This window comes from Rutidosis leptorrhynchoides, chromosome 3 (assembly GCF_046630445.1).
Source record: "Rutidosis leptorrhynchoides isolate AG116_Rl617_1_P2 chromosome 3, CSIRO_AGI_Rlap_v1, whole genome shotgun sequence".
Taxonomy (NCBI): Eukaryota; Viridiplantae; Streptophyta; class Magnoliopsida; order Asterales; family Asteraceae; genus Rutidosis; species Rutidosis leptorrhynchoides.
The window spans coordinates 608509617-608525400 of record NC_092335.1 but is presented as its reverse complement, the minus strand read 5'-3'; the positions used below and the strand labels follow the sequence as shown (position 1 = coordinate 608525400).

General features: G+C 31.5%; 1 long non-coding RNA gene across 2 annotated transcripts; it reads left to right on the top strand.

Annotated features, from left to right (window-relative positions):
• The first annotated feature begins 232 nt into the window (after positions 1-232).
• On the top strand, positions 233-2332 carry LOC139898863 (uncharacterized). 2 transcript variants are annotated; one of them, XR_011777168.1, is made up of 3 exons: positions 233-590; positions 1187-2069; positions 2262-2332. It is a non-coding gene; the product is annotated as an uncharacterized lncRNA (long non-coding RNA). The 2 variants fall into 2 exon arrangements; XR_011777169.1 differs by having other exon boundaries at positions 1187-2078.
• The last annotated feature ends 13452 nt before the right edge of the window (positions 2333-15784 follow it).

The following is a 15784-nucleotide window of genomic DNA, read 5'->3' as shown; positions in this document are numbered from 1 at the left end:
CGGGTTAGCGGGAAGTTGCGGGTTCAAATCTGGACCTGGTCATTTTTTTAGGACTACTTCTTTAAGGTAGTTTTATTATTATTATTATTATTATTATTATTATTATTATTATTATTATTATTATTATTATTATTATTAATTATTATTACATCTTCTTTACTGTGGACTCAAATTTTTTATTCAAAAAGGGTATTTTTATAATTTCATTCACCCTAATTATTTGCATCCTGTCTCCTCCTCACCTGAAGCTTCTGGTCCTGCTCTTCTAACCCTAACTTCCAAATCAGAGTGGCTCTATCTGGCGTTTTTTACTCCGTGGTCACCTTAACATCTACAAGTCTCTCGCCCCTTTCATTTGTTACTTTCAGTTCCTAAAGTCTTCTCCCTCCTGCAACTCAGAGCAACTCCAGTAGATTGTACAACCGCTGCTTTTACTAATCCCTCCTTCACCACCAACAGCGACCACCACCGTCGCCGCTACCACCAACATCACCTCCACCGCCACCGCCGTCAACACCACCGCCACGACTACTCAACATCACAAACCAACGACGGCGGCAATCAATTGCGTACTCCATAAGGAGATCCAGGTACGTTTTTCCTTCTTCTTTTTTCGTTTTTGGGTGGAATTGGAGTTCGATTTTACGGTTTTCGTTTTGAATTCGACTAGGGTCATAAGCTGTTTTATCTTTTGTTAAATACATATATACGGACTCTTCCCTATTTTGACATACCTAAAAGTCTATAATCTTCTAACAAATAAAGGCGTAAGCTTTTTGATCGATAAATCGAAGTTGGAACAATTCGGTTCGGTTGAGTGTTTGAAAGTATTAGCGGTGAATTTTGAGGTATGTTTTCGATTTGTAAACCCTAATTTTATCCACTAATCTCGGTTAGAACAACTACCACTCTTTACCAAAATTTTGATTAATATTTTGTTAATCGACCCTTTAGATGATAATTTGTAAAAATCAAGACTCTTAGATGATAGTCGATAAAAATAGACCTTTTATCGCACAGAGTTTGTAAATCGAGTTAGTAATGTACTACTTTTTACTCAAATTTTGATAATTATCACATTAAGTATGTAGTTGGTTTCGGGTAGTCTTGAGGAACTATATTATGTCTTTTTCGGTTACAATATGGGAAATGAAATGTTGTGACTTTGGACTTGCTGTTCCTATAGCTTGAGGAAATACTTGAAGAACTTGGTTACAAACCTGCTCGAATTCCAGCGGAGAAGGTGATTAGGCTCCCTCATTCGTTAGCCCGGATCAAGTTAGTAGAGTTTGTTAAGTGTTATCATAACTTTAATAGATAAACATTAGCTTCATTCCCCTCTGATTATCCTACTTAAACACATAATGATCACGCTGACATTGTTGTACGTATATATCAAGTTATCAACAAAGAGTTAAACAATTTAATGTAGTTCGGAGGGATGAGAAGCCTTTTGGTGACGTCAGGGCAGGTATCGAATCAATCTTTTCTGCATATATATAATATACACATTTCTATATAATATACATATTTTGTTTATTATTATAGTCAGTAGCTATGTATATATATACTTGATGTTGATGCATTGTCTTTATTTTTATTTCTGATGTTGTTAAAAATGCATATATATTTGTGTTGTGATTAAAATCGATTCATTTTATAGATAATGATAATATGTTCTTTAAATTTGTGGATGTGTTTTGTGTTTTTTTTTTTTTTTTTTTTTTTTTTTTGATGGTTTCAACAAAAGTTCACTTAACTGCTGTTTTATTTCTTTATGTTGGCAAGTCTTATTTAGAAAGGTATCATGGTGACTGTTATGAAATGGTATTGGGCTCATTTCCTTTGCTATACATTAATCCATGAAATTAGTCTATTTAGAAAGGAATTAGTGTTAAGTTCTAGTTAATTAACTAAAACTAACATTACACTATACATTATCAGATGAGGACATCCTTGCAATCGCTAACCGTTTTGCCTCTATTTTTGTTTACAAAGTTATCGTCGTTTCATTGTTGTACTAACTGCACTGATGGTGTGACGCTGCCCAAAGGTTCGGTTGGGTGATGGTATGATTGGTACATTTTCCTTCGAATTTTCTCATTATATGTTAATTTCTATTTCTATTATTGATTGCTAACCAAGTTTAGTAACAATTACGCGATCAAGATGATATAGGTTCTTATAATAACATATGCACGTTATAATAACATCCTTGCGTTTTTTCTGATCAATTTTATCATTTATTCAAATTCTTGCAGTTTGTGTTTTCAGCTTCTAAAGGCCAGTCATAGATTGAGGATTGTTGTAGGAGTTTAGTTGTGGGTTGAAGATGGAGGTTTATTATCTATTGTCACTTATTGTTGCCTTTGGTTTGTTTAGTGCATTCGTAGAGTATAGTTAAAAAAAGGTTTCTGTATTTTTGAAACTTTGTATTTAGTGCATTTAAGATTAATTTGATAAAGTGATTAATCTTATACCAACCGATTTAATTCGAGGTTAATCCAAACTCAATATTGACAATCGATGGGCGAGGTATCTCACTACTTTAGTGGAAAGACCGAGGCTTGGTTTGCTGAACAATATGCTTTTTTCAAGTTAGGTTTTAGTTGTTTAGTTTTTATAAGGAAATGTTTGAGTTGCAATTGAATTACGTTAGCCTACTTTTTGCTCCTATTATAAATTAAATGATTTTTTTTCTATTTGTGTTTAGTTATATTTATAGGTTATACATTATTAGGTTATTTTTTCTATGATTTTTTCTATATTATTATACTTTATGTTCTATGTTCTATTAATGCCTCGTACGCTTTTATTTTAACAGATGCAACTTGACTGCTACTATGTTTTACAAGCTGTTGGCTTGAATTGAAAAAAGAGTGCGCACACATCTTGCAGTACATGGTATTTGGAAACGACACGTATGCAGGACAACGTCTGGATGCAAATGGAATCATCACGAGTTCACGACTGAGACAAATTATGGAAATGTTAATACTTCAGGCAAAACGCATATGTTTGTTATTGGCATCTACATGTGTCAAATTCGCCCATTTCAATTGAAACACTTTTTCATTAGCATACACAATAAAGTATTGGTATTTCAAATAGTTATAAATCTTTTATGGTATTGATAGTAGAACTTTCGCGCAGCAAAGCGCGCTGACCTATTTGCTTCTTATTATTATTATCATCATTATTACCATTAGTAGTAAAGTTATGAATAATAATCTTAATAGTGATAATGAAAATAATAATTTTGATAATAATAATAGCCATTTTGTTTGTAGCAATAATAATACTGTAATAACTATATTAATACTTTTATAATAAATATTAATAAATGTAATTAATTAGGTTATTAATGAAACATATAATTAAAATAATAATTAAATCGCTAATAATATATAAGTTTATTCGATTACCATTTTATGTGTTGATATGTATATAAATGATATAGGTTCGTGAATCCGAGGCCAACCCTGCATTATTCAGTTCCGTCGTATGCATATTTTTACTACAAAATATCGTATAGTGAGTTTCATTTGCTCCCTTTTTAAATGCTTTTGCAATATATATTTTTGGGACTGAGAGTACATGCGCTGTTTTTATAACTGTTTTACGAAATAGACACAAGTAATTAAAATTACATTGTATGGTTGGATTATTAAACCGAATATCACCCCTTCAAGTCTGGTAACCTAAGAATTAGGAAAATGGCCCCTAATTGACGTGAATCCTAAAGATAGATCTATGGGCCTAACAAACCCCATTCTGGAATTTGGAATGCTTTAGTACTTCGATTTAAATGGTGATTGCGATTGCCAATATTATGGCATACTTGCGAGTATGCGGGGGATATTCTATATGCATTATGTTAATGTCGGTTACCAGGTGTTCATCATACGAATGGATTTTATACACTTGCGAGTGTAATGATATTTATGAAAAAAGGATCTTGTGGTCTATTAAAATAATGTAAATGATTGTTTATGATAAACCTATGAACTCACCAACCTTTTGGTTGACACTTTAAAGCATGTTTATTCTCATGTATGAAAGAAATCTTCCGCTGTGCATTTGCTCATTTTAAAGATATTACTTGGAGTCATTCATGATATATTTCAAAAGACGTTGCATTCGAGTCGTTGAGTTCATCAAGAATATTATTAAGTCATTATAGTTTGGATATATTATGAAATGGTATGCATGCCTGTCAACTTTCGATGTAAATGGAAGTTTGTCTTTTAAAAATGAATGCAATGTTTGTAAAACGTATCATATAGAGGTCAGTTGTAAAGACCCGTCCTTATCCATCCGGACGATATCTTCAACATTTGGTTCCATTGCGATGGTCGACTCCAAGTAATGTCCTTAAATTGAGCAAATGCACAGCGGAAGACTTAATTCGTACCTGAGAATAACATGTTTTAAAACGTCAACATAAAGTTGGTGAGATATATAGGTTTGTTGCTAGCAGCGTTATAACTATGGACCACAAGATTTCATATGTAAACATTTTAATAAAAATATTCTAAGTGGTTGAGCACTTGGTAACCATACTTAACAATTAATCACGTCGCATATTCCCTTTAATATGAAATCTTACTACACTGTACCAAGTGTAGTCACGAAACGAAGTACTGTGCAACCGTTGAATACTGGTCGTCCAGTCCGATTGGGGTTGTCAGGCCCGATAGATCTATCAACAGGATTCGCGTTTACAATACTGCTGTAAATATTAGTTACCAAGCTACAGGGAAGTATGCCAGTGGTACAACTCAACGTAGAATATATTTTTCAGTTACTTGTGTCCATAACGTAAAACATAAAATACATGTATTCTCATCCCGAAATATTTAGAGTTTAAAAGTGGGACTATATACTCACCATACTGTATTTTGTAGTAAAAATACATATAACACCATAGAACAAATGTAGGGTTGGCCTCGGATTCACGAACCTATATTAATCGTATATCTATTAAAACATATAATGGAAATCACATAATTTCATTTATTAATATATGTTATTTATGTTTATTTTGTATATATATATATTTAAGATGATTAATATAATCATATTAATATCTATATATACTTAGTATTATATTAAAATACCTAATTTGTTATATATAAGTATTTATATAGATAATGTTAATATGTTTTGTATATAGTTATATGGAGTATCAATATAATTATATTATATATAATAAGTGTGTTTTTATGTATAAAATATTTATTTTAAAAAAAAAATACTTTTGACATTAATGATCTACTAATGATAATAATAATAACACTTATTTTACTTTTGATAATAATGATGATCTTACAAATTTTAGAATGATAATAATATTCCTAATATCACTAATCTTAATCATAATATTATTAATAATAATCATAATAATAAAACTAATAATAATAATGGTAATAAAGATATACTACCTCAAGAGTTTATAAGGTTTTTTCCAAAAACTAATAGCCACAGCCCGGACTCGAACCCATGACCTCTTGCTTAATCACCCATACTACCAACCATTGATCTACCATGTTACTTCTTTGAATTACCTCCTACACTTAATTCTTTTAAACCGACCCTCGGCCCAACCATACAACCACTGCCCAAACCATTTTCTTCGGCCCCATAGTAGCTTCATATGTCCGAATTTTACAGCCCACTCTATGTACCTGGCCCGATTGTGTTTAAAAGAATTTCGTATATATCTTGTTCTTCTGCTTTAGCTGATTAGGATGGAGTAATCAATCATGATCACTTAAACTTTATTATCCATACACCCTTTACATCAAGTGGGGTTTATTTTAAAATGGAAATAATAGCCACATAAATTTCTTTACAGCTCAACATATTTTCATTTAAATTATATCGATGTTAGCGGTTTGTGGGGCTCGTCTGGGACTAGGGAAAACCAACGCATCATTCATAATAATGCATTGCCTTTTCATTAATGTTTTCATCATTGAATTTCATAGTGTAACTCAACAATTATATCGGTAACCAGTGGCCAAAAGGTGGCGGATGTAAGGTTGAGGAGAATGGTGACAGAGGTGGCCGAAGCAGGAGATGGAGAGAGAGAGAGAGAGTGTACTCGTTCTTGGTGGTGACGGTTTTTAAGTGAAGGATGGTTGTTTTGTTCGGGCATATATATAAACGAAAGGATTGCAGAAGTAGTTCGTTCGTGGTTTGTTTAATGGTATAAAAAAAAATGATATGAGTTGTTGTTAGATGGTGGGGTGATGGTATCGGTTCGGTTTGAAGGTTCACACAGAAGCAGTGAAGTTTTAATGAATTTCATCGAAAAAAAATGGTGGTTCATGGTTTAAGTAGTGGCGGTTCAATTTGGAATTCAAGAGAGAGATAATTGTCGTGGTGATGCAAGATGGGTTTTAAATGGTGGTGATATGGTGAGGGTGGTTGTCAATGGTTGTCATGGTTCATGAAGAAACAAGATGGTTGTATCATTGAAGGAGAAGATATTGGTTAGGGAGTTCGGGGGATAACGGGTTTGGTTTACCACTTTCTGTTTTTAATTTTCTATCAAGTGAAGATACAATGAATTTATAACGATGATGAGGATATTAATTGAATATATGGAGCAGTATATTTGTTTGTAATCTAGTGTTAGTGGTAGACAAAGAATTTACAAGAAAAGGAGAAAAAAAAACAGAAACGTTTTCATCTGATAATGATCTGATTACGTGTAACATTATATCTTTATTTGTTATTTTTAATATATTATAAATGCAGATATATTAACAAAAATACAGATATTATTATTATTAATAATTAAGATACTAATAATAAATGCAGAAATATTAATAATATATATATATATAAAAAAAATAATTAATTATATTAATAATATTAATAATAATAATACTTTTAATATATTTAATAAATACTAAAATAAAAATAATATTAGTATAACAATCATGTGCTTAACTTGTAACTACGTTTAATATATTAAATTTTATTAATTAAATTCCATTGAATCAAAAACGTTTTCAACTAAATAAAATATATTATGTATTCATATCAATATACACATAATTGTTCGTGAATCATCAGACATGGTCAAAGGGTAACTGATTAACCGAATAAAGATTTCAAACTTTCTAGACTCAACATTACAGATTTTGCTTATCGTGTCGGAAACATATTAGGGTTTAAATTTGGTCGGAAATTTCCGGGTCGTTACATCAGTACCTCGCGATGTAACCAGATGTTGAAGATTTCGTCCAGATGAATTAGGACGGGGTATGACATGTGGTATCAGAGCGGTGGTCTTAGCGAACCAGGTCTTGCATTAGTATGTCTAACTGATAGTTGTTTAGATGCATTAGTGAGTCTGGACTTCGACCGTATCTGCATGTCAAAAGTTTTGCTTATCATTTGTGTCAAAAATTACCTGCTTATCATTCTTAGGGAATCACTTGCTTATCACTCTTAGTCTAGACACATCTTACTGCATTGATTGCATGAATAGTGCATAGACAAAATTCATATCTTAGCGTATCTGCTAATTTATATCTTAGCGTATCTGTTATTGTTACCTTTGCCTGACAGCTTTCGTAGATTCCTCCGTAACTTATGGGATTTTAGTATTATATATGCATATGTAAATTATGTATTGCAGGGTACTAATCTACATTCTATAATCTATTTCTTATCGAAAATCATTCATCTGATCGTACGAGATGAATCCCTCAACTAGTTCGAGTCCCTCAGATTCCGATAGCTATTCCGATAGTTATTCCGACAGCTATTCCGACATGGATGTTCACGTAAGCTCCGAAAGCAGTGAAAATGAAATGGATCAACCAAACTTGTCATCTTCAATTCATCTGATGGGTTCGTAGCCTCCTCAATCATTGGAGACAAGATGAAAGTGATCCCTTCCATCCACCAACCGAATTCACCTCTTGGCGAAGAACCTGAAGCACTTACCGGCTAACCAGTCCGAAACACCATTTTCACCCTCATTTCCCGAATACCTCGCTACGAGTATATTCTATCTAAAATTCTAAACCTTATTCATCCGCTCGTTCCGACCGACAATCATCCCGGAATAATAGAAGAAGTCAACGAAATTCGCGCTCGAGTAATTAATTTGGAGAATATGGTGCAAAATTTACCAGCTTCAGCAACATCACCGGCACCAATAGTACCATCAATAACAGCACCAGTACCATCAAAAATCCATGCCTTAACATCTCATTCTGTATCTCGAGTATAATCATCGTTCTACGTATCGTTCTACATCATTTATCTTCGTTCGACATGGCGATTATGTAATCTCTAATGTTTTAGAGATTATATATTCTTGTTCTAACGGTAAATCAGATGAGTTAATATCATATTAACTCATTAAATCCATGATTACATCTGAGGAAAATATATATGTAAGTATATTTTCATAAAGATTGTAATTAAAAATTCTTTTGTACAAACTGTTAATGGTGAAAATATTTTAACGGGTAGGTAATACCCTAAAAATATTTTGATTTCACATTAATAAGTTACACTGTACATTCTTCCAATTTGATTCAACAGTCATTTACTATCCTACTTATATCCACAGATATACGAATCCGTTCACCGCAGAATAACCATTTTCATTCAATTTCACATTCGAATTTTGACCTATCAGAATCCAACAAGTGGCATAATGAAGAAAACATTGAACAAAAATAAAATTTGTTAGAAACAAACAAATTAACTATAAATTTTTTTTGTTAAGAATCTACGCTAACTGTTCCTAGCTAACTGTTCCTAGCTAACTGATTACATTTTATTTATCGCAATTTAATTATCACAATTTATATTCTCGTAATTTTATTTATCGTCATTTAATTCCTGTTATTTATTTTACTCACTTTAAATATCGGGACACGTATACAAGGTTTTGACATATCATATCGACGCATCTATATATATTATTTGGAATAACCATAGACACTCTATATGCAGTAATTCTTGAGTTAGCTATACAGGGTTGAGGTTGATTCTACAATAATATATATACTTTGAGTTGTGATCGAGTCTGAGACATGTACACGGGTCACGATACGTATTAATTAATTCGAATATTATATATTGAACTATATATGAATTATTGGACTGTTAACTGTGGACTATCGACTGTGGACTAATAACATTGGACAATTAAAATGAATTAAAATATTGATTATAACATATGAAACTAAACATTTCTTCAAGTTTGCCACTTGATTTCATCTTAAACCTCATCTATATCTCGACGATTACAATCTGCGTTCAAACCTTTCATGATTCTTGAAAACACCTCAATCGAGAGGATGAACCAACTGCACTTCATCTACGAAAGAAAAGATTGATGCATATAGTTATGCACCTGAAAATACTCGGAACCTGAGTAAACGTTTAACACGTATCTGTGATAGCTCCTCTGACATTGTTATTACCGAAAATAACATTGCAACCCTTTTTCAAATTAGCCAATCTTGTCACAGCTCCAGTAAGACAACTTCGACTTTTCATTCGGATTAGCTTCATTAAAACCTTGTTATATAAGTTGCCTTTCGTCATCATTACCGGGGAACCATTTATATTCCACCACATTAGCAGTAAACTTACCAGCAACTTCATTACTCATTAGCTTAAGTCTCTCCGAAGAACCATTATAATTTTTAATTAAAAACCTTATCTTATACTCATCCGCATCTTGTCACAAGAATTACCATACCAATTATCGGAAATCAGCAATCAGTACTTTGAAAACTCGCAGCATGCTTACATCAATAGTTATATGTATATATATAACAATTATCTCCTAGAATTATGATCTTCAATTCTGAAATTTTGAAAAGCACCCAGCCTACGAATCAATACATTGAACTTTGAAAAAAAACTGAATGAAGCAGCAGAAACTGTAGGCAACCGTAAACGACCTTAATCGTCGAAAGTTTGATGATAAAGAATAGTATGTTGGAAAAGCTCAGAAAAGTTGGAACTGGAAAACGGATTGAGCTAACCATGAAGGAGACCAAGGACAAATACAAGGACCATACCCTATATTCAAAGAATCCAGGTAATTCTGGATCCGTTAAAATCTTTAGAGAATATCTTGCTCCGAAGTCATGTTAAAACCTTGCAAAAAAAATTTCTGCATCAACCTTCGAACTTGGAAATTCCAAAATATCATCATAAATATCTTCGATATTTCTGAGGATATTTTCATAAATATTCTCGTCCGAAATTATATACCTCTTCGTGCTTCCCGTGTTTCATTATATTGGAAACTTCTGTAAAATTTAAGTTTAATTTATGAATGAATTCTGGAGAAATGTAAAGAAATTGATGCATGAATTAGTATAATATAATGACACTTGATCAACGTGATTATATTACAGTAAGTCATGCTGAGTTTCTAATGGAATGTGATGATTCACAGATCATAACGTCATCATGTGCCATGTTACACGACTCTTACATTCTATCTAATCTCCAAACATATCGAGAACATATCTCCCTGATAGTTCTATTTTTTCTCTTGAATTCTGGTAATTTAACCAATCAAGATCGTGCTATTATAATCTCTTTCTTAGAACATTAACTATGTTCATTCCGAAATTCATATCTACGAATTCTGGACCATTATTCGCTTGATTTAAAGTCGGGAAGAGAAAACAAATGTATGAACTGTAAAAATAAGGAAACGAAGGGAGGGGATTTATAGTGAAATATCCGACAGAGCAATCAAAACAGATTATCGCATTTAACTAAAAGAGGATCCTAATTTCCTTAAATTCCGAAGAATCAGATCTTATTTAATTTACTAATATTTCTTTGATATCTTTTGAATTCCGAAATCAACCGTGACTACGTCACCGGTTAAGTCAAACCTGCATTTATTCATTTCATTCTTTTGTGATAGCTTCACTCGTACTCTTCGAGCAATCGAATTGTTTTATCCATATTACTCTATGGTAATAAAAATCTATTTATCAGCTCATATTCGTCATGAAAACATAATTATTGTTAGCCATGACGACCTCACTCAAATTTCGGGACGAAATTTCTTTAACGGGTAGGTACTGTGACGACCCGGAAATTTTCGATCAAATTTAAACTTAAATCTTAAATGGTTTCGACACGATAAATAAGGTCTATTAAACCGAGTCTTAAAAATTTTGAACTGTTTTATATATTCAATTGACCTTGGACCATTTCCGACGATTCACGAACAACTATTTGTAATAGATACATATATATTTTAATATATATATATATATATATATATATATATATATATATATATATATATATATATATATATATATATATATATATATATATATATATATAATATAGATTGTATGTATTTGAATTATAATTTAAAATATTGTATGCTTTAATTAACTAGGTAAAATAAAAATAAAATATGATATTATGATAATTATTATTTAAAACACATCTATATAAATAGAGTATGTTAAAAATATATTTTTTGTGATTTCGAATCTATTTAGTAAAACGACAAGAACACTCAATTTTCATTCGATCGATATTAAGCAAGTTAATTAGAACTTATGTGATTTTAAAATAAACGGTGATTCAAAAATGAGTTTTATAAATTTTAGGCTTATTAATAATATATTTAGAAGTTGTTTGTCAAATTTCAAAATTTTTTATATTTTACTTGGGGGTTGGGAGTGAATAATTAATGTAATTTTTATTTAATAGTTAATGACTGAATTTTATACCATAATGACCAAAATAAATAAATATACTTAATTTAAAAATTTAGAATTTTTAGGAACACTTGTATATGTTAACTGTTTAGCAATGGACACGATATAGCCATCCGTTATAAACTGTCGGCAGATTAATAGTAATTACATCCGTGATAATTAAATATTGATTGAGGATTACTGTGTTCTTTAAGTTAACATCAACTTTTATATATATGCATATACATACATAACACATGAACCATTTATCTCTTTTCTTCTATATCTTGTGTCAACCGAAGCCATCATCTATACACCTCCTTGACCACCATCCATCACCGTCAAGATCACCATGAGCAACCACCTTCACCGGACAACCACCACCACCAACATCGTCTTTATTACCTTTCTCTTTTGTTTTGTTTTTGTGCAACGAACAAGACAACTAAACCCATGAACCGCCACCACCACTCACTATATTTTCCGTTTGGATGCAAGAATCTACGATAACCATCTTCACCACCTTAAACCCATTACCACCTTCAACCTTGAAACCTCCATTGTTCCGAGCTACTATCTTATTTTCTGTTTCTTTTCTTGAAACCACCACGACACCATACACCATCGAACCACCCACTAATACACTCATGTTTTTCTGTTTCTATTCTATTTTTCTGTTCGAACATGGCACAACCACACCTCCGTTTCTATTCCTATTTTCTGGTTCAAATACTACTCAAAACCGTCACTACCTGCAACCGTTACAGGCTGCTACAGTGCTGCTGCACCATCGAGCTCCATCACTACCCACAAAACACCACTATTTTAACAACCCTTCAAGAATATGGAATTGAGAAAAACAGCTGGTATCTTTTTCTATCTATCTGTTTCTTTTTCGCATCATGATCTTGTTCATTTCAACTCTACTCTTAAACAAAACACCATCACTTTAAATTTTTCTCTTTGGTAATCATGATATCGATACTGTGGAGTTAACGGGTGAAGTAAGGAAACGTGTAATGATGATAAGAATGCTAAGAGTGACAGATATAATAAAATAAAAAATAAAAAAAGTCGCTGCTGTTGCTTTCATTTTTTTTTTTCCTGGCCAAGACCACAACTCAACAACTTTTGGAGTGGGCTGTCAATTTATTTGTTGGTTTTATTTTAAACTCAAGGAACCACATAATGGGCTTGTAAGACCCACTAAGCTTGATAACTTTTGTTGGGCTTAGAACTGTTGGGCCGAATTAATTATGGACTCCTTGAAAACTAATTAGGTTGCATTGACATACCAAAACTCACGAACAACTTCGGTACTTGCTGCATTTTTTTTTGGTTTTGTTTGTTATTTCGGTCCCTGTGTTAACTAAGATACGAATGATAGATTATAACGTTGATGATGATGTTTATTGATAATGGTGATGGCGATGTCAAATGGTGTTGATAATGATGGATATTATGATGGTAAGGTTCCATGATGATGATAAAACAAAAATAAAGATGATGATGTAATACGATGTACGATGATGTTATGATAATGGGTGTGATGATAAGGATATGATGATGAAGGATAATGATAAGATGATGATGATAGGACAATCATGTTGATGTCATGATTATGGTGAATTCGGTTACTTTTAGGAAGAAGAGGAAATGACAGAAAAGGGTTAAAAAAAAGTTAAGATGGTGGTTATTTTAGAAAAACACAAATGGCGTAATGGTTAGGATTGTTTTCGGGTTAGCGGGAGGTTGTGGGTTCAAATCTGGACTTGGGCATTGTTTTAGGACTACTTCTTTGAGGTAGTTTACTTATTACTTATTATTATTATTATTATTATCATCATTATTACCATTAGTAGTAAAGTTATTATTATCATAGTTATTATTATTATTAGTATTATTATTATCATTATTATTATTAACATAATTTTTATATAATTTTACTTACATTATTTTTATTATCATTATTATTATCACTAATATTATTATTATTACAGTATTATTATTGCTACAAACGAAATGGCTATTATTATTATCAAAATTATTATTTTCATTATCACTATTAAGATTATTATTATTATGTACTAAGTAAATATTATATATATAAGAAAAACATATTTACTACATATAACATAACTATATTAATACTTTTATAATAAATATTAATAAATGTAATTAATTAGGTTATTAATGAAACATATAATTAAAATAATAATTAAATCGCTAATAATATATAAGTTTATTCGATTACCATTTTATGTGTTGATATGTATATAAATGATATAGGTTCGTGAATCCGATGCCAACCCTGCATTATTCAGTTCCGTCGTATGCATATTTTTACTACAAAATATCGTATAGTGAGTTTCATTTGCTCCCTTTTTAAATGTTTTTGCAATATATATTTTTGGGACTGAGAATACATGCGCGTTTTTATAATTGTTTTACGAAATAGACACAAGTACTTAAAACTACATTGTATGGTTGGATTATTAAACCGAATATCACCCCTTCAAGTCTGGTAACCTACGCGAATCCTAAAGATAGATCTATGGGCCTAACAAACCCCATTCTGGAATTTGGAATGCTTTAGTACTTCGATTTAAATGGTGATTGCGATTGCCAATATTATGGCATACTTGCGAGTATGCGGGGGATATTCTATATGCATTATGTTAATGTCAGTTACCAGGTGTTCATCATACGAATGGATTTTATACACTTGCGAGTGTAATGATATTTATGAAAAATGAGGATCTTGTGGTCTATTAAAATAATGGAAATGATTGTTTATGATAAACCTATGAACTCACCAACCTTTTGGTTGACACTTTAAAGCATATTTATTCTCAGATATGAAAGAAATCTTCCGCTGTGCATTTGCTCATTTTAAAGATATTACTTGGAGTCATTCATGATATATTTCAAAAGACGTTGCATTCGAGTCATTGAGTTTATCAAGAATATTATTAAGTCATTATAGTTTGGATATATTATGAAATGGTATGCATGCCTGTAAAATTTCGATGCAAATGGAAGTTTATCTTTTAAAAATGAATGCAATGTTTGTAAAACGTATCATATAGAGGTCAGTACCTCGCGATGTAACCAGATGTTGAAGATTTCGTCCAGATGGATTATGACGGGGTATGACAAATACCATCTTTAGTTTTCACTTGTACGATGGTGTTAATCAATTCGTTTCCTATAAGTTTTACTAACACTTTTCCGGCGATGAGGTTCTTGTTTCCTTTGAAACTACAATTGTATGTGTCTAAAATAGTCCCATACCAGCTAGCAATTTTTTTAAAGTTGTTTTCGGACCAACATGAGATAGGAACTCCCCTTATAGTTAGCCACGAAAGCCTAGCCGATTGAAAACATTTATCTTCCACCCTTCTAATGTTTTTAAGCCATCGGTGTAAGATATGATGTTTATCATTCATGATGTTCCTTAGCTTTGACTCACTCGAAAACCATTTTTGAAATCGTTTGGACATAACCTCGTCGTAGTATTTTATGTATAATACTAATAATACTAATAATAATTAATAATAATAATAATACTAATGCTAATAATAATAATAATAATAATATTATTATTATTATTATTATTAATAGTAATATAAATAATAATATAAATATAAGTATTGAGAGAGAGAGAGATAGGTTTATATGTGTGTGTTCTTCAAACTGTGAAACGATCGAGCTTTTATACAAGTTTGCTGAATCCTACCCCCATGTGATCGCATGGGTTCACAAGCTTAGAGCCATGCGATCGCATGGCTCTTGCTGACAGCTCACATCCGTTTGTTTTTATTCTTGTCGACATATTATTATAATATATATAATTTATATTAATTATATATATATTATATTATATTCTCGTGTAAAGGTTACTTGTAATTTTAGTTCCGATAACTTGTGCGTTGTCGCTTGACTTAAGTTCCGGTTTCGGTTTCCCGAACTCATTTTCGTACGTTGAGAAAACTTGTATTAAACGATACGCGACGTGAACCTTTATCAATAAATTGAATTAAATTTCAAATAAA